The sequence below is a fragment of the Mus caroli genome, unplaced genomic scaffold (assembly GCF_978045245.1).
Source record: "Mus caroli unplaced genomic scaffold, Mus_caroli_1 scaffold_7, whole genome shotgun sequence".
Taxonomy (NCBI): Eukaryota; Metazoa; Chordata; class Mammalia; order Rodentia; family Muridae; genus Mus; species Mus caroli.
The window spans coordinates 72,212,165-72,232,323 of NW_028227262.1; the positions used below are offsets into that span (position 1 = coordinate 72,212,165).

The window sequence follows — 20,159 nt, forward strand, 5'->3', positions numbered from 1 at the left end:
CTTCTGTGCTGTGACTGATCTGAACTAGGCCATAGATTCTGAACCATAGAGAGGGAGAGACCAGGAACTATCACAGCAATAAAAACATTTCTCATTTTTAAAAAGGACACATCCCACTTGGTGACCTCAGTTTTATTTATACAAAAAAAAAAATGTAAGTGCCACTCCCTAGCACATTTAGAACTTGCAACTTGTATACTTGTTGACTAAAATGAGAGTTGAGTACTTTTTAGAAACTTCTAAATCATTGAGATCTGGGCTTATGCAATAGCATGTTTGTAGCATGATTAGCATGAATGGTATGTAAGAGGCCCTCAGTTCAGTCCATGTCAAGCCTCCTTAGTTCTCAAGCAGAAGGGCATCTTGGGGGTTCAAGAGGCTTTCTGTTGTTGTTTTTGTTATGTGGGTATGCATTTCAAAGGGATCCATAGTTCTACCTTACAAGGTATGATCTCACAACGCTGTTTTTTCTCTGTGTAATATAGATTAAAACATATTTACTAAGTTCTTTGTGCAATAGGTTTTCTTGTATTGAAATATGACAGTTTATGTAACTATTTCCACTGAATTGAAGATTTTCCTCCCAGGGGAAAAGGATCATAATTCCCTTGAATTATGGAATTTATACTCTAGGTAGTTAAAGGAAATTTACAAAACTCAAGAAGCTCCTGAAACTTACAAGATTAATAGCCCTTTCCCTGAGTTATAAAATACAGTGACAATTACTAGGTAAAAGAGGCTTTCCCATAGGTCAAGTTGTCTGAGAGACATACAGGGAGCTCCAGGATGTATCTATCTTATAATAGTTGTCAATCCTGGGGTGTTTTGTTTGTTTATTTGTTTGTGGGGGGGAGATGACTTGCCTTTGAGTCATCTATGCCCGTTTAGCCCCAATACACTGAGCAGTTCACTATCTACACTTAGTGGGAATTATTTCTTGGGTTTGTCATCAATGTTTTTCCAATGTTGAGTAAATAGATTTTTGTTCATGTTTCTCCAGGAAAAGTCCTCCTACAGGGTATTATACTAAGACACTAGACATTCTATTTATTGTAAAATATGATTGAGGATGTCATTGACCATATTTACAGAAATCCTTCACTCAGATATGTCTTATCTCAGAGACAACAGTCCTGAATGTCACTAATGGCAAGAATGTGTCTGATGTATTTCTCCTTGACGTTGCACATGAGCAAGCTTGGGCCAGGCTGGTGATCAACGTCCACAAGGACAAATCGTCTGTGTGAATCCAACTTCTCAAAAGACTCTCTGTTTCTCTAATTTTTATTTTTACCTTTTGTTATTCTTCCATTTTATTGCATATCAGCATCTAATCCATTTCTACTTAAATATGAATCGTGCCAAGCAGTGGTATGTGGTAAACAGAAGGATTAGAAGTCAAAACCAGTCTGTGCTCAGGAATTAGTTCTTTCTTCTGTGATAAAAATAACCCCTCATGTGGGTATAACATGTTTCCATTTATAAAGTACTCATCAAATGAATTTTCATTACTACCTTATGAAGTACATGGAGGAACCTTTTCATTTTATTTTATTTTTCTTTCCTTCAGTAGGAACATCTGAGGTTCAGAAAAGCTAAGAGATATTTTATATATATATATATATATATATATATATGTATGTATATATATATATATATATATATATATATATATATATATACTTATCTGAGGACTGGGTATAACAAAATAGTTATGACATGCAATTAAGCAGGATATTTGTAGTCCCCTGTCTCTTCATTATTCCTCAGAGAGGTGGGCTGAAGCCACAGCCATGGTAATACAATGCGAAATAGTGATGGTTTATACTGAGTGTCTGCATGACATGGTATAGAATCACCTTGGTACCAAATCTCTATGCATGATGGTAAGGGATTTTCTAGATTAAGTTAGCTTCTTATCATGCCGGTTAGCCACTCTTTTTATTAAGATAATTGAGGTAGGAAGATCCATTCTAAGTGCAGATGTCAACCAACATTCCATGGGCTAGAGTCTTGGACTTTGTGGTAAAGGGAGAAAGATAGCCAATATCCATTGCTCTCTGCATCCTAACTGAAGTTTACTTCTAGAGTACAGGAATTGTTCTAACCACTTTTTAAAGAGACTAGTATAAGAATGCCCTGCTATGGACATCTGCTTGTTCAGCTAGTAGCAAAGGGAGGTAGAACATAGATGTTTTCTGTTTAAAGAATTATTTGGAAATTCTACCTGTTTAGCACCTAAGAACAATGGTGTGTCCATTTTGAGATGCCAGCATCAGTATAGAACCTCTTAGTAGATTTGTATTCTCCTTCTAGAGGACATGGCATCATGCCTAGACAGTTCATTGATAAACATCATAAAATATGGTGGGCTTCTTATTAGACAGATTTTGTCTCCATCATACATGGGTGATAAGACAACAGACCTGGGCTGAAGCCCAGGATTTTTTTAATTGAGATTAAGTTTTCTCTATACTATTTCAGAATCCTCAGCATAGGGCTATAGACACACAGCCCTGAGAACAGTCTTCCTTTGAGCAATTCTCAGTGTGCAAATAAGAGTCTGATTTCTAATTCCAACCTATGTGCACTTTATTAAGTTTGTTGACTCATATCTATACTTTTCCTGCCCTCATAACCTCATTTTTAAACACTATGAAGCCATATGCATGTACTACTAATTTTATCTTGCAGATATTAGTATATATTATGTCACTCAAAAGAGACTTATGAACTATTTAGACTATGAATTAATTGCCATCCTCTTACCTTTTTTAAAGAAATATTTTATTAGCTATTTTCTTTATTCACATTTAAAATGTTATCCTCTTTCCTGGCTTCCCCTCCAAAACCCCCTCCTCCCTCCCCCTGCTCCCCAACCCACCCACTCCTGCTTCCTGGCCCTGACATTCCCCTATACTGGGGCATAGAACCTTCACAGGATCAAGGGCCTCTCCTCCCATTGATGATTGACTAGGCCATCCTCAGCTACATATGCAGCTAGAGCCACCAGTCCCACCATGTGATTTCTTTGGTTGAAGCTTTAGTCCCAGGGAGATCTGGGGGTACTAGTTATTGATGTTCCTCCTATGGGGCTGCTAACCCCTTCAGCTCCCTGGGTACTTTCACTAGTTCCTTCATTAGGGATCCTGTGATCCATCCAGTGGATGGCTGTGAGCATCCACATCTGTATTTGTCAGGCACTGGCAGAGCCCCTCAGGAGACAGCTATATCAGGCTCCTGTCAGCAAGCTCTTGTTGGCATCCACAATAGTTATCTGGGTTTGGTGGTTATACATGGGATAAATCCCCAGGTGGGGCAGTTTCTGGATTGTCATTCCTTCAGTCTCTGCTCCATGCTTTGTGTCTGTAACTCCATCCATGGGTATTTTGTTCCCCCTTCTAAGAAGGATCGAAGTATCTACATTTTGGCTTTCCTTCTTCTTGAATTTTAATGTATTTTGAGAATTGTATCTTGGATATTTCGGGCTTCTGGGCTAATATTCACTCATCAGTGAGTGCATATCCTGTGTGTTCTTTTGTGACTGGGTTACCTCACTCAGGATGATATCCTCCAAATACATCCATTTGTCTAAGAATTTCATAAATTCATTGTTTTAAATAGCTGTGTAGTACTTCATTGTGTAAATGAACCATATTTTCTGTATCCATTCTTCTGTTAAGGATATCTGGGTTCTTTCCAGCATCTGGCTATTATAAATAGGACTGCTATGAACATAGTGGAACATGTGTCCTTACATGTTTGAGCATCTTGTGTGTATATGTCCAGGAGTGGTATTGCTGGATCCTCCGGTAGGACCATGTCCAATTTTCTGAGGAACTGCCAAACTGTTTTTCAGAGTGGTTGTACCAATTTGCATCCTACAAGCAATGGAGGAGTGTTCCTCTTTCTCCACATCCTTACCAGTATCTGCTGTCACCTGAGTTTTTGATCTTAGCCATTCTGACTGATATGAGTTAGAATCTCAGGGTTGTTTTGATTTGCATTTCCCTGATAACTACAGATGTTGAACATTTTTTAGGTACTTCTCAGCCATTTGGTATTCCTCATTAGAGAATTCTTTGTTTAGCTCATTATCCCATTTTAATTGGGTTATTTGGTTCTCTGGAGTCTAACTTCTTGAGTTCTTTGTATATATTGGATATTAGCCCTCTATCAGATTTAGGATTGGTAAAGATCTTGTCCCAACCTATTGGTTGCCTTTTTTTTTAATTTTTTTTAATTTTTAATATTTTTATTACATATTTTCCTCAATTACATTTCCAATGCTATCCCAAAAGTCCCCCATAGCGCCCCCCACTTCTCTACCCACCCATTCCCATTCTTTTGGCCCTGGCATTCCCCTATATTGGGGCATATAAAGTTTGCAAGTCCAATGGGCCTCTCTTTCCATTGATGGCCGACTAGGCCATCTTTCGATACATATGCAGCTAGAGACAAGAGCTCCGGGGTTCTGGTTAGTACATCATGTTGTTCCAACAATAGGGTTGCAGATCCCTTTAGCTCCTTGGGTACTTTCTCTAGCTTCTCCATTGGGAGCCCTGTGATACATCCAATAGCTGACTGTGAACATCCACTCCTGTGTTTGCTAGGCCCCAGCATCATCTCACAAGAGACAGCTATATTTGGGTCGTTTCAGCAAAATCTTGCTAGTGTATGCAATGGTGTCAGCGTTTAGAAGATGATTATGGGATGGATCCCTGGATACGGCAGTCTCTAAATGGTCCATCCTTTCATCACAGCTACGAACTTTGTCTCTGTAACTCCTTCCCTGGGTGTTTTGTTCCCAATTCTAAGAAGGTGCACAGTGTCCACACTTTGGTCTTCATTCTTCTTGAGTTTCATGCGTTTATCAAATTGTATCTTATATCTTGGGTATCCTAAGTTTTGGGCTAATATCCACTTATCAGTGAATACATATTGTGTGAGTTCTTTTGTGATTGTGTTACTTCACTCAAGATGATGCCCTCCAGGTCCATCCATTTGGCTAGGAATTTCATAAATTCATTCTTTTTAATAGCTGAGTAGTACTCCATTGTGTAAATGTACCATAATTTCTGTATCCATTCCTCTGTTGAGGGACATCTGGGTTCTTTCCAGCTTCTGGCTATTATAAATAGGGCTGCTATGAACATAGTGGAGCATGTGTCCTTTTTACTGGTTGGGACATCTTCTGGATATATTCCCAGGAGAGGTATTGCTGGATCCTCCGGTAGTACTATGTCCAATTTTCTGAGGAACCGCCAGACTGATTTCCAGAGTGGTTGTACAAGCTTGCAATCCCACCAACAATGGAGGAGTGTTCCTCTTTCTCCACATCCTCGCCAGCATCTGCTGTCACCTGAATTTTTGATCTTAGCCATTCTGACTGGTGTGAGGTGGAATATCAGGGTTGTTTTGATTTGCATTTCCCTGATGATTAAGGATGTTGAACATTTTTTCAGGTGCTTCTCTGCCATTCGGTATTCCTCAGGTGAGAATTCTTTGTTCAGTTCTGAGCCCCATTTTTTAATGGGGTTATTTGACTTTCTGGAGTCCACCTTCTTGAGTTCTTTATATATATTGGATATTAGTCCCTTATCTGATTTAGGATAGGTGAAGATCCTTTCCCAATCTGTTGGTGGTTTTTTTGTCTTATTGATGGTGTCTTTAGCCTTGCAGAAGCTTTGTAGTTTCATGAGGTCCCACTTGTCAATTCTCGATCTTACAGCACAAGCCATTACTGTTCTATTCAGGAATTTTTCCCCTGTGCCCATATCTTCAAGGCTTTTCCCCACTTTCTCCTCTATAAGTTTCAGTGTCTCTGGTTTTATGTGAAGTTCCTTGATCCACTTAGACTTGACCTTAGTACAAGGAGATAGGAATGGATCTATTCGCATTCTTCTACATGTTAACAACCAGTTGTGCCAGCACCATTTGTTGAAAATGCTGTCTTTCTTCCACTGGATGTTTTTAGCTCCCTTGTTGAAGATCAAGTGACCATAGGTGTGTGGGTTCATTTCTGGGTCTTCAATTCTATTCCATTGGTCTATTTGTCTGTCACTATACCAGTACCATGCAGTTTTTATCACAATTGCTCTGTAGTAGAGCTTTAGGTCCGGCATGGTGATTCCACCAGAGGTTCTTTTATCCTTGAGAAGAGTTTTTGCTATCCTAGGTTTTTTGTTATTCCAGATGAATTTGCAGATTGCACTTTCTAATTCGTTGAAGAATTGATTTGGAATTTTGATGGGGATTGCATTGAATCTGTAGATTGCTTTTGGCAAGATAGCCATTTTTACAATGTTGATCGTGCCAATCCATGAGCATGGGAGATCTTTCCATCTTCTGAGATCTTCTATAATTTCTTTCTTCAGAGACTTGAAGTTTTTATTATACAGATCTTTCACTTCCTTAGTTAGAGTCACGCCAAGATATTTTATATTATTTGTGACTATTGAGAAGGGTGTTGTTTCCCTAATTTCTTTCTCAGCCTGTTTATTCTTTGTGTAGAGAAAGGCCATTGATTTGTTTCAGTTAATTTTATATCCAGCTACTTCACCGAAGCTGTTTATCAGGCTTAGGAGTTCTCTGGTGGAATTTTTAGGGTCACTTATATATACTATCATATCATCTGCAAAGAGTGAAATTTTGACTTCATCTTTTCCAATTTGTATCCCTTTGATCTCCTTTTGTTGTCGAATTGCTCTGGCTAGGACTTCAAGTACAAAGTTGAATAGGTATGGAGAAAGTGGACAGCCTTGTCTAGTCCCTGATTTTAGAGGGATTGCTTCAAGCTTCTCACCATTTACTTTGATGTTGGCTACTGGTTTGCTGTAGATTGCTTTTATCATGTTTAGGTATGGGCCTTGAATTCCTGATCTTTCCAAGACTTTTATCATGAATGGGTGTTGGATCTTGTCAAATGATTTTTCCGCATCTAACGAGATGACCATGTGGTTTTTGTCTTTGAGTTTGTTTATATACTGGATTACGTTGATGGATTTCCGTATATTGAACCATCCCTGCATCCTTGGGATGAAACCTACTTGGTCAGGATGGATGATTGTTTTGATGTGTTCTTGGATTCGATTAGCAAGAACTTTATTGAGGATTTTTGCATCAATATTCATAAGGAATATTGGTCTGAAGTTTTCTATCTTTGTTGGGTCTTTTTGTGGTTTAGGTATCAGAGTAATTGTGGCTTCATAGAATGAGTTGGGTAGAGTACCTTCTGTTTCTATTTTGTGGAATAGTTTGTGAAGAACTGGGATTAGATCTTCTTTGAAGGTCTGATTAAACCCATCTGCACTAAACCCATCTGGTCCTGGGCTTTTTTTAGTTGGGAGACTATTAATGACTGCTTCTATTTCTTTGGGGGATATAGGGCTGTTTAGATCATTAACCTGATCTTGATTCAACTTTGGTACCTGGTATCTGTCTAGGAACTTCTCCATTTCATCCAGGTTCTCCAGTTTTGTTGAGTATAGCCTTTGGTAGAAGGATCTGATGGTGTTTTGGATGTCTTCAGGATCTGTTGTTATGTCTCCTTTTTCATTTCTGATTTTGTTAATTAGGATGCTTTCCCTGTGCCCTCTAGTGAGTCTGGCTAAGGGTTTATCTATCTTGTTGATTTTCTCAAAGAACCAGCTCCTTGATTGGTTGATTCTTTGAATAGTTTTTCTTGTTTCCACTTGGTTGATTTCGCCCCTGAGTTTGATTATTTCCTGCCCTCTACTCCTCTTGGGTGAATTTGCTTCCTTTTGTTCTAGTGCTTTTAGGTATGTTGTCAAGCTGCTAATGTGTGCTCTCTCTAGTTTCCTTTTGGAGGCACTCGGAGCTATGAGTTTTCCTCTTAGAAATGCTTTCATTATGTCCCATAAGTTTGGGTATGTTGTGGCTTCATTTTCATTGAACTCTAAAAAGTCCTTAATTTCTTTCTTTATTCCTTCCTTGACCAAGGTATCATTGAGAAGAGTGTTGTTCAGTTTCCACGTGAAGGTTGGCTTTCTATTATTTATTTTGTTATTGAAGATCAGCCTTAGTCCATGGTAATCTGATAGGATGCATGGGACAATTTCAATATTTTTGTATCTGTTGAGGCCTGTTTTGTGACCAATTATGTGGTCTATTTTGGAGAAGGTACCATGAGGTGCTGAGAAGAAGGTATATCCTTTTGTTTTAGGATAGAATGTTCTGTAGATATCTGCCAGATCCATTTGATTCATAATTTCTCTTAGTTTCTCTGTGTCCCTGTTTAATTTCTGTTTCCATGATCTGTCCATTGGTGAAAGTGGTGTGTTGAAGTCTCCCACTATTATTGTATGAGGTGCAATGTGTGCTTTGAGATTTACTAAAGTTTCTTTAATGAATGAGGCTGCCTTTGTATTTGGAGCATAGATATTCAGGATTGATAGTTCCTCTTGGAGGATTTTACCTTTGATGAGTATGAAGTGTCCCTCCCTGTCTTTTTTAATGACTTTGGGTTGGAAGTCAATCTTATCAGATATTAGAATGGCTACTCCATCTTGTTTCTTCATACCATTTGTTTGGAAAATTGTTTTCCAGCCTTTCATTCTGAGGTAGTGTCTATCTTTTTCTCTGAGATGAGTTTCCTGTAAGCAGCAAAATGTTGGGTCTTGTTTGTGTAGCCAGTTTGTTAGTCTATGTCTTTTTATCGGGGAGTTGAGTCCATTGATATTAAGAGATATTAAGGAAAAGTAATTGTTGTTTCCTGTTATTTTTGTTGTTAAAGTTGGCATTCTGTTCTTGTGGCTGTCTTCTTTTAGGTTTGTTGAGGGATTACCTTCTTGTTGTTTCTAGGGCGTGGTTCCTGTCCTTGTATTGGTTTTTTTCTGTTATTATCCTTTGAAGGGCTGGATTCCTAGAGAGATAATGTTTGAATTTGGTTTTGTCGTGGAATACTTTGGTTTCTCCATCTATGTTCATTGAGAGTTTGGCTGGGTATAGTAGCCTGGGCTGGAATTTGTGTTCTTTTAGTGTCTGTATAACATCCGTCCAGGATCTTCTGGCTTTCATAGTCTCTGGTGAAAAATCTGGTGTAATTCTGATAGGCTTGCCTTTATATGTTACTTGGCCTTTTTCTCTTACTGCTTTTAGTATTCTATCTTTATTTAGAGCATTTGTTGTTCTGATTATTATGTGTCGGGAGGTATTTCTTTTCTGGTCCAGTCTATTTGGAGTTCTGTAGGCTTCTTGTATGTTCATGGGCATCTCTTTCTTTAGATTTGGGAAGTTTTCTTCTATAATTTTGTTGAAGATGTTTGCTGGTTCTTTGAGTTGAAAATCTTCATTCTCATCCACTCCTATTATCTGTAGGTTTGGTCTTCTCATTGTGTCCTGTATTTCTTGGATGTTTTGAGTTAGGATCTTTTTGCATTTTACATTTTCCTTGATTGTTGTGCCGATGTTCTCTATGGAATCTTCTGCACCTGAGATTCTCTCTTCCATCTCTTGTATTCTGTTGCTGATGCTGGTATCTATGGTTCCAGATTTCTTTCCTAGGGTTTCTATCTCCAGTGTTGCCTCATTTTGGGTTTTCTTTATTGTGTCTACTTCCCTTTTTAGGTCTAGTATGGTTTTGTTCATTTCCATCATCTGTTTGGATGTGTTTTCCTGTTTTTCATTAAGGACTTCTACCTGTTTGATTAGGTTATCCTGTTTTTCTTTATGGATTTGTAACTCTTTAGCAGTGTTCTCCTGCAATTCTTTAAGGGATTTTTGTGCTTCCTCTTTACTGTCTTCTACCTGTTTACCAGTTTTCCTTTGTATTTCTTTAAGTGTGTTATTAAAGTCCTTCTTGAAGTCCTCTACCATCATCATGAGATATGCTTTTAGATCCGTGTCTAGCTTTTCTGGTGTGTTGGGGTGCCCTGGACTGGGCGAAGTGGGAGTGCTGGGTTCTGATGATGGTGAGTGGTCTCGGTTTCTGTTAGTAAGATTATTATGTTTACCTTTCGCCATCTGGTAATCTCTGGGGTTAGTTGTTGTCGTTGTCACTGTTTAAAGATTGGAGCAGAAGCTGTGTTCCACTCACCAGCAGTCTCAAAATCCTGTGGCGGGGGTCGTGGGTAGCTGGCGGTACCCGGGTGCTGGTCCAGCCGGAAGAGGCCTGTGGTCCTACTCAGGCCGGTTTTCTGCTTCCCTAACTAATGCAGTCTGTGGTCCTGCTCGCAATTGGATTGGAGCAGAAGCTGTGTTCCACTCTCCAGAAGTCTTAAGTTCCTGTGGCGGGTGTTGTGGGTAGCTGGCGAGTGTCAGCCGACCCTGTGCCCTAGCTACCCAGGTGCTTTTCTGACCGGAAGAGCGCCTTTTTTTTTTTTTTTAATTGACAGAGTCCTTTGCCTTACAGAAGCTTTGCAAATTTTATGAGGTTCTATTTGTCAATTCTTGATCTTATAGCACAAGCTATTAGTTTTCATTCTTTCATCTTTATTTAATAAATTCCTTGGTGTGCTTAATAAGTTTGAGTATTTAGTTTTATATATAGTCATTTGTTTCTTTTTACCAAAGCCCCACTCATTGCAAAAACATTCACTATAAATATGTTGTTGGCCATAATTTGTGGAGATGTCCTTCTAGTTACCTCAGTAAGTTTCTCTCAATTTAGATTACCATCTTGCTTCTTATTGAATTGTTTTTCATTTGAAATGTTATTCTCTTGTCTAAACTTATTATTGGTTACCTCTCTTAACTAGCTGTGCCTTTCCCATTGCCTTCTACCATTAATGACTACCATTAATGAGCATGCTTTTACGTGATAATGTTCCATTCATTCTTCAAGACACAAGACAACAGGCACAATACCACACCCTCAATATGTCTGAAACTAGTGATTTTCTAGAGTCTCCTCGGTTGATATATAGGCTTTTCTTTTAGTTTCTTGATGTCTCTGAAAAACTGTCAATCTCCTATCAGATTTTCTGATGATCATTGGTTCTACTGGTCTCTGTTTCATTGAAAATAAGTTGAATTTTAGAAAAAAGGGGTAAAAAACCCTAACCAAACAACCAACCAAAACCTCTCAGAGGTATACCTTAATGGTTGAGTTATTTGTACATTCACATATTACTCATGAGTATTACAGAACAAAACAGTAGGATCTTTAATCCTGCTATAGATTCAACATCTGCTAAATGTGTGTTCCCACCCTCAAACTCCTCTCACTGTGGTTTCTGAATGCACAACAGAGAGTTCTAACTTAGATCTTCTTGGCTGCACCCACTCATTGAAATAATTCAGCTCTTACTTATTTATATATATTTAAAGCAAAGAAAAGGGGCCACTGTGTTGTCTTTCTTAGAATTATTGCATGTATGTCTTAAACCCAATCCTGGAGGGAAAGACTTATATGTACATAGAAAGTAGTTGCCGATAGTTAGTGGTCAACTGTAGAGAGCCAGCATTTCCTTTTGGGTGTAAACCAGGAAGTAAACTAAGAAGCATTGGTGCTGCCCACCCCTTCCCATTTAAGCCTACTGAACTGTGTTTGAACTGTTCAATTTGTGTACAGTTGGGCCAAACAAAAGGAAGAACTAAAATGCACAATCACTGTTCTACAAATTAGTCAGACACTAGAGAATTTTCTTCCAGGATAAGTTTCTCATTGTCTAAGAAGTTATGTTTGCGGTGTTTGTCAAAAGTGAAGATTGTGAAGCTGCCCATTGGCACTGTGAGCTCAAAACTGGAGTTGTTCATGTTATCACATAGTCAATGGTGAGTTCTAAACATACCTTCTGTAAGTAATACAATGTCTACTATCATGTACCTCTTCAAACATGCTGTCATCGCTAGTGTGTTAACATACTCATTGGTCGTGGCATTGTATATTTACTCTCTTGCAATCTCTCACTCACATATACCCAAACAAATCTGGATTAAGATAAAACAATAATTGTTACACATTGTTGTTTGTTTGCAGTTTATATACTTTGTAACAAAGTGGCCCTACTAATAAATGAAAAATTAGGCCAACATCCAGTTTTTTAATATATTTTGATCTCTGACATACCATACACACACACACACACACACACACACACACACACACACACACACACACATATATCCGTGAGATAGAACATGGAATACTGCCTAAATTATGTGACAAAACACCTTTGTTAAGGTACAGTTGAAAGTTTTCATGGAGACTTTTGTTCTGGTTTTAACCTCATTCATTATATAATGTTAGGATTTCAAAAATAAAAATAAAGTGCCTTGGAAAACCGTGAGTGCAACCTCAGAGTTTGTAAAACTGAAAGGAAGGAATATAGGACAGAACCTTCTGCACTGAAGATTTCACAAAAGCCAGCTTAAAAATAAAAGTTCAAAGAATCAGTGGCTAGTTTTGTGGTTGGATCCCTGGGTTTTCTAATTTAAAATATATACTTTTGGATTAAGTTCTGTTGTTTGAGTGAGGGAAAACAGAATGGACATTCTCCAGTGGCATGCATGGGAAAGAGAAGAGGAGGCTCATACAAGTCTTTCTCTGAGACACAGGGTAACCTTTTAAGTCGATTTTATCTCTAGATCTCATTGCTTCCTCATCTGCTATAGGATACAGATGGTTTGTGCCTTGGCATTCCATATATGTAGTGAGAAATGGTTGTGTAACTATTTGACTTGATTATTTAATCCCATATTACAGAATTCCTTCACAAATGTTAGTGTTCCTTTGCTTTAAAAAAATATTGAACTCAGAAGTCTTCTTAAAACCTTTTCCTGCTAGGTGGTGGTAGTGAATACATTTAATCCCAGCATGTGAGAGGCAGAGGCAGGGCAGATCTCTTGAGTTTGAAGTCAGCCTGATATACAGAGTGAGTTCCATGACAGCTGGGGCTACACAGAGAAAACCTGTCAGTAAAAACCAAACCAAGCCAAAACACAATGATAACTACAACAAAAACATTTTAAATATTTTAACCATATTCTCCAGAATTTTAGGACAACAGATAATACTACATATCTTTTTATGTTCTGTAGTCTTTGGAGGGACACTATAATGGCTTTGTTTTTTTTTTTTTTTTTTTTTTGCCATTGCCTGAAAAGCTAATTTTTTGCTACTTTAAGAATGTATGTATGATCTACCTCACAGCTAGTTTCACTTACAGATAATATGGGTCTAGAATGTTAGCCTGGAATTTCTTTCCCTTAACATTTTATGGTATAGATACAAAGTATATACATACTAGCTTCATAGGATCCTGTGGTCCTGATAAGATAAATCATGTTCCTGCAAATTTCCACATCTGTATAACTATCAGTACCATCTTAGTTCCTTCCCCAGGAACACAAATGTAGGGTATGTAGGGTAGAAAGAAATACAATATTGCTTGACCTCTTCCAAGCTTCAGTGTTCTCTCTCTCTCTCTCTCTCTCTCTCTCTCTCTCTCTCTCTCTCTCTCTCTCTCTCTCTCTCTCCCTCTCTCTCCCTCTCCCTCCTTCCCTCCGTGTGTGTGTGTGTGTTTGTGTGTGTGTGGTGTGTGTGTTTATGGTGTATGTGAATGTGTTTCGTAGTTGACAGCAATTGTTCAGTTGCATTCCAGCTAATTTGATCATGTGTCTTCCTATCAGTGGGTGAGAACAGCTTCGGGTATGAAAGACAAACCTCCTGGGATAAAGAGATGATCAACAGCACAATGACCAATAGCACTTCATGCTGTTGCTGAGGACCTCAGCTCAGTTCCCAGTATCCCTGTAAACTGGCACACAATTGCATTTAACTGCAGCTCTAGAGAATCTGCTGCCCTCCTGTGGTCTTCATGGATTTCTGCACTCATATGCACAAAGTCTACACACAGACACATAGTTAATAATGAGAATAAAATCTTAAGAGAACATAACAAAATACTCCTTTGGCCCTATGGTTCCTGTTATGTATGTATTTATTTGATTTCTCTTGATAGACCATTTGGCTTCCACGGAGCTATGCATTTCCTTCACCAAACACGTGGTTATGTTACATGTCAGACAAACATAGTTGACATACTTAATAAAAGCATTCTCTAGAATTTGGTAGTATTTGCATCTTATTGGCTAAACGTGAGATATAAAGGATTTTCTTAAAGTGGATTATTAATGTGGCCCCATCCCATAAGACATAGAGAAGTAAGGTTCCATTGTGTTCACAATGGGATTGAGAGCGACCTGGGTTCGTAGAAGAAATGATATCAGGCGATTTTTCTTTTCTGCTATCTAGATCCTCCTTTAAAACAACACATGGATATTCTTTATTAGTGCATATTGTGTATTTAGAATTCCTCAACCATGGAAAGTCTTTTATCCTCCCTTCTCAGAATTGCATTTCTCCTCTTCACCAAGCACTTACCAGTTGATCTAACATCTCTTTCTATCCCCTTGAATCCTTTATATTCATTGACGTGGTTTTGTGCCTTGGTGTGTTTTAATGGGCTACACCAGTACTCACTATGAAAGCTAAGCTGGCTCTGGAGAGAGAGATCTCAAGTCTTTTGATTTCTCTTTTTCTTTCAGGAAGATTTGTAATGTATCTTCTTAGAGGAACTAAAAACCTCCAAGTACATGAAATAGATCTTGGCACATATACACTTTCCAGGTGCATGGCTGTCCTTTTACGTTTTTCCCTGGAAAATGCTCATTTTCAGTTCCATTCTTGTTAAGCACTCAGAGTTTCCCCTGGAATTGAATTCTACTGACCTGCCACCAAGAGAATGTCATGCTTCATAGCAACCACTCTCCTGTGTCTCAGATCTTCCAGGATGAAACAGAGATCAGCTGATAAATTAATTGTTAACCAGAGAGAACAAAAGAGTTGTTCGGACAGGCTCCTCTTTTATTCCCAGAGAAGGATCAGGAAAAATGTAAAAATACTTCTAACTCAGAAGTTAAACTTACTCAGAGAGAAGTACCTGGGCCTTAGATGACTTTTTGACACTCGAGTGATATTATTACCTCTTTATTCTCAAGAAATTGATTATTTCAATTGCCAACAGCTGCCTTTGAGATCTTGAGCTGCATTAAGATGAGAAGGTATTCATTCCTCTCAGATGCTTAAAAGAAACTTTTGTTATGTATTCTTTAAATGTGAAATACATTCTCCTCTATTCACTGCAGGAGCTTGGATTTGTAAAGAGACATAGAAACCCATGTTCTAATTTACTCTTTGTTCTGCTTTGTGGAAAACAAAACCCGAAGAGGATAATAGGCAAGATCTGGCTTCAAGTCAAAACTGATTGAGGCATTGGTTTCCACAGGAATGGGGCCCTAATATAGCCTGAGTGTCACCATACACTCCAGTCTCCTCCTCATAGTTAGGTACAAAAGCATTTCCAGGTCCAGGTTAGAAGATCCAAAATGGATATTTCTTATATTCATGTCTAGGTATGTTTTCTGCTAATTCACCCCATTTTCCTCCTCATCTTTTATTCTTCTTCTCTTGCCTCTTTCTCATAGACCAGTCATTTGGATGGTTTCTGTAGACAGCACTATAATTCATTATTCTGTATACATGAAATTGTGGGGCCACCAAAGTGGAACATTGCAGGGACAGGAGGGGATTAAGTATTTACATGCTCAGAAAGCACTGGTTTGCACACTGAACTGACTTGCTAATATGTATCTCCCCTTTGGCCACTTCATACCATGAATATCTATGCAACATTACATTTCCTGCTTAGAGCCCCTGCTCCAAATAGTGTGAAAGATAACAGGAATCTCTTATTCTTGTATAACGAATGATATTTAGGGGCTCGAAAAATGGCTCAGTGGTTAAGAGCACTGACTACTCTTCCTGAGGCCCTGAGTTCAATTCCCAGTAACCACATGGTGGCTCACAACCATCTTTAATGGGATCTGATGCCCTCTTCTGGTGTGTCTGAAGACAGTTACAGTGTACTTACATATAATAATAAATAAATCTTTAAAAGAGAGAAAGAGAGAGAGAGAGAGAGAGAGAGAGAGAGAGAGAGAATATGATATTTAGATAAACCATAAGCAATAAAAACCCAGGAGCTAGACACACCACACACACACACAGACACAGACACACACTCACACACACTCACACACACTCACACACACTCACACACACACACACACACACACACACACTGTTTTGACAGCTTGCTTACTTCACCAGGACGAATAAGGTAAAACCAACTGGGAATTAAATTCCCTGTTTGCCTCAGCTCCCCATTTGCAGCTTTGCCCATCCGCATCAGGGCTCCCATCTGCTCCTAACAGCTCCTTCAGGAAGTCCACCATTAACTCTAACAGAAGGGAGGAGGTCATTTTTCACACATAGCTGAGCAAATGCCAGGCACCAAAGAAATATCAGTCTTTTATCCACTTAGGGACATGTGAACATTTTTCAATAAAAAGCAAAGGCTGAAAAATATTCATCTTTAATGAAGAGTTGGTTTATACACTGAGAAAATGGGACTGACTCTTGCTGGCTCTGATTATCTACATTCAGTTCCCTCTTGAATCTCTGGAAATTACCAGCCATGGACACTGTTCAATCCTGAGTGAGAAAGATATATGCACAAATAAGTGCTGTATTCCCTATCTAATGGTCAGTTTGAAGTCCTTATAAAATGGTGTTCTTTGACCCGAGGTAATTGAGGATTTACTAGAAATTTCCATTCCACTAAAATGAGACCAACAGTTTTTTGCTTCATTTCTATGTTAGCAGTCATGCTCATTCTTTTCCCAGTACTGTGTCTCACTATGTAGATCTGGCTGCCCTGGAACTCCCTAAGTAAACAGGAATGGCCTCAAACACATGCCATTGCCTCCTGAGGGCTGGGATTAAAGGCATTCACCACTACATCCAGCTGGGTATACTAAGTTTTGTTTTCAGTAGAAAACTACCAAGTTGGAGATGCTCTCATCTTACCTGCCCACATCCTCAAGCAACAATCCCCTCTCTTCTGTCCAAAATTCAAAAGGAAAACACATTTGGTGCTACTCAGAAAGGTAAAGAGGGGTGGATGGCAGCATCTGCTCCTGACCTTCAATAAATAAATTCTGCTGTTTGTGCACTATAAATTCATTTCCTGCAAAGAAGAGAATGTAGCTGTGCTCCACCATGATGCAGAAAGTATTTGCGCCAGAAAATGTGGGGCACAGAAAATAAATGTATCAAATTAATTTCTGCCTGTCAGCCCTGGAGGTTCATTTCCCATCGGCCTCATCAGGAGGCAAAGGAGCAGTTAGCATGTAATGAGTGGGAAGGGAAGGCTCACAGATGGATTCATGGACTTTGGAATGGGTACCTCTCTTGCATGGTCCTTATTAAACCATTATACTGCATGAAGTCACAGTGCTACACTGTAGCTCTGGAGAAAGTGGGTATGATGCTGCACCTGGGCTATCAACTCGCTTACTGACTCCACTCCTTGACATCGACTGCAGAAGGAACTCCTTTGAATTAAAGGATGCCCCTGACAGGTACTTATAAGTCTGTTAAGCAGGTTTCCTCTATTCAGTAACCAAATGAGGGAAATACTCCAATGGGACAGGTGAAGTCTAGGGAGCTTCCATTGATGTCAATGTGTAAAAAAATATCAAGTGCTTAGATAACGTCAATTATAGCTACAAAACGCTACTTAGAAAAACTTTGGTCATATAACCTCAAATTTTTAGTAATAGAAGTTTCATGAATCAGATTCACATACAATCATATGTGTGCTTGTGTGTACATGTGAGTGTATGTGCTCAAATGTATAGTAGCCACAGGTCAGTGCTACCTCAGTTGTTCTTCACCTTGTATTTGAAGATAGGGTCTCTCACTGAAGCAGAAATTTGCTGATTTGCTAGACTGGCTGGACAGAAAGTCCCAGGAATTTTCCTGTTTTTGTCTTCCCAGTACTGGGACTGCACATACACTCTGCTGCCACCTGTGTCTGATCTGATTCACATTCACATGGAGTCCTCTCCTTCCTCTCCTTCCTCTCCTTCCTCTCCCTCTCCCTCTCCCTCTTCCTCTTCCTCTTCCTCTCCCTCTCCGTCTCCCTCTCTTTCTCTCTTTGTATGTATATAAACACATACATGTGTACATGTTTATTTGTGTATATGTATATGCATTAACTCTAACATAAGAGATTAGAGAGGGGTTTAGCATGTAGATAAAAATGCTTAAGTTGGCTTAAGGACATTGATAGCAAAGGGTCTGGTTTGTGGTCTAAACCCCAGGGGATGGTTTTGCCTACTCCTGAAGACTATCTTGGGAATTAAGTCAACTGTGAGCTAACATGTGGTTAAAATCAGAGCTAGGTAGGTGTGGGATGTTATAATGGAAAATTAGATCAATCTGGGCTTCTCACTTGGAGCATCATTTCCCCAATCTGTCAAGTTCTCTCCCTCTTCCTACACCCACAGATGCACAGATTTTGGTTATGGTACTGGGAAGTCTCCAACTGTCCAAGAACATTCCATGCCAGTCCTGTCTTTGTGGATAGGGGATGATCCCCCTGCAAGTCACGCATCCTGAAGATCAGATGTGCCAAATTATATAGACATGCTTCTCTGTTGAATTGCTGCTTAGGCCTTGGCTCTACCTGATGATTGCATATAATAGGTATTTAGCATGGTCTTCAATTACCACAATAAGCAATACTTGGTTGGAGTAATTTTATTTCATAAAAAAAAACACAAGTGAAGCATATTTTTATTAAATAAAACTTCCGTGCCACAGGTATCTAAGCTGTGAATAAATGTTATTGAATTCGGGTAAAAGTTGATCTCCAAAATTGAATCAATAGCCTACTTTTTGTTAACAATTTTCAAAGCCACAAGGCACTCCAGTGTTTGCTTTCTTACTTTAGCTCTCTAATCCTGCTATCGTTTTACTATCTAGTTATAAGTGATTAACTTATCCTGACATCTTTTCATTTATACTCCCAGATAATTGAATAGTAAAGACATTTACTCCCTCCCACATAGGTAAGAATAGATATTTAAATGTGATATATATTCCCCCATTTCCCCTTAGACCATAAAAGCATTAGTTACTCCTTAGGAGAAAGATGGATACCAGAGCTAGTAATTTTTGATGGTGCCAACATAAAATATAAAATAAATGCTTTCATGTTGTACTCTATCTTTGCCTATATCTCTGTCTATTTGTCCTCTATTTGAAGCATTGGAGGTGTCAGGAAGTCATGGCCAAGGAAATGCTCTTCAGGAAAGCAGATGATCATTGTCACATCCTGGAAGCATGCTTTAAACACACACACACACACACACACACACACACACACACACACACACAGAGTTTTTCCTGTATACATAATAAACATAGAAACCCTTTACAAAATCTAGACAAGCAAGGTCTTTAAATTGGTAGCTTTGTGCTTTGGTCACAGTTGAGCAGAAAGCACATCAGAGAAAACTCCCACCTAGAGTTCTCCAGTTAGATGTTCTCTAAATCCCCTTCTGGCCTTAACTCATGAGTCATTTAAAAAAAATGCCTCTATACTGTAGAAGTATTGGGAACAGGCTTGTCACTCCCCAGCAGGTGGCCTGACCACAGCTTTGAGCTTTAGATAATAATAGTCTGGAAATGATTCATTGACCTGCTCTGTCCTGACCTCCCCTGGACTCTGTGTCCCAGAAAGTTTCAAAATTATTCAAAGGCTGACTTGCTGGGTTGGTGATGTTTCCATAGAGTGTAGGGAAGAACTAAGATCTTGTATCTTCCCTCTCCTACTAAAGAAGCTCTCAGCTCAGTGGCCTTAGAATAACTGCTGGGACTTTATTGAAATAACTAGGTCCAAGGAGGCCTAACTACTCATTAGATACATGTGATGGCTATTCTTGGTTGTCTACTTCACTACATCTGAAATTAATTAAAACCCAAGTGGCTGGGTATACCTCTGAAGGATTTTTCATAATTAAATTGTTTGAAGTAGGAATAACCCACATTTAGACTGGATCTTTTCAGTGGAGAGGGCCACTTTAGCCTCTAGGCTACACCTTATGGTGGTAGAATATATATATATATTTAGAATATATATATATATATTTAGAATATATATATATATATATATTTGTGTGTGTGTGTGTGTAATATTTATTTATACTTAATTCTTTACGTTTTCTTTTCCTAGAGAACTTAGGCACATACAATACACGCACATAAGGAGAAATGTCTTCAGTTG

At 38.8% G+C, this 20,159-nt stretch overlaps 1 protein-coding gene across 4 annotated transcripts in view; it reads left to right on the top strand.

The window, feature by feature from the left end:
* Window positions 1-20,159, top strand: part of Ctnna2 (catenin alpha 2) — a 1,115,747-nt gene that overhangs the window by 960,462 nt on the left and 135,126 nt on the right. The gene's annotated exons all lie outside the window — the stretch shown is intronic.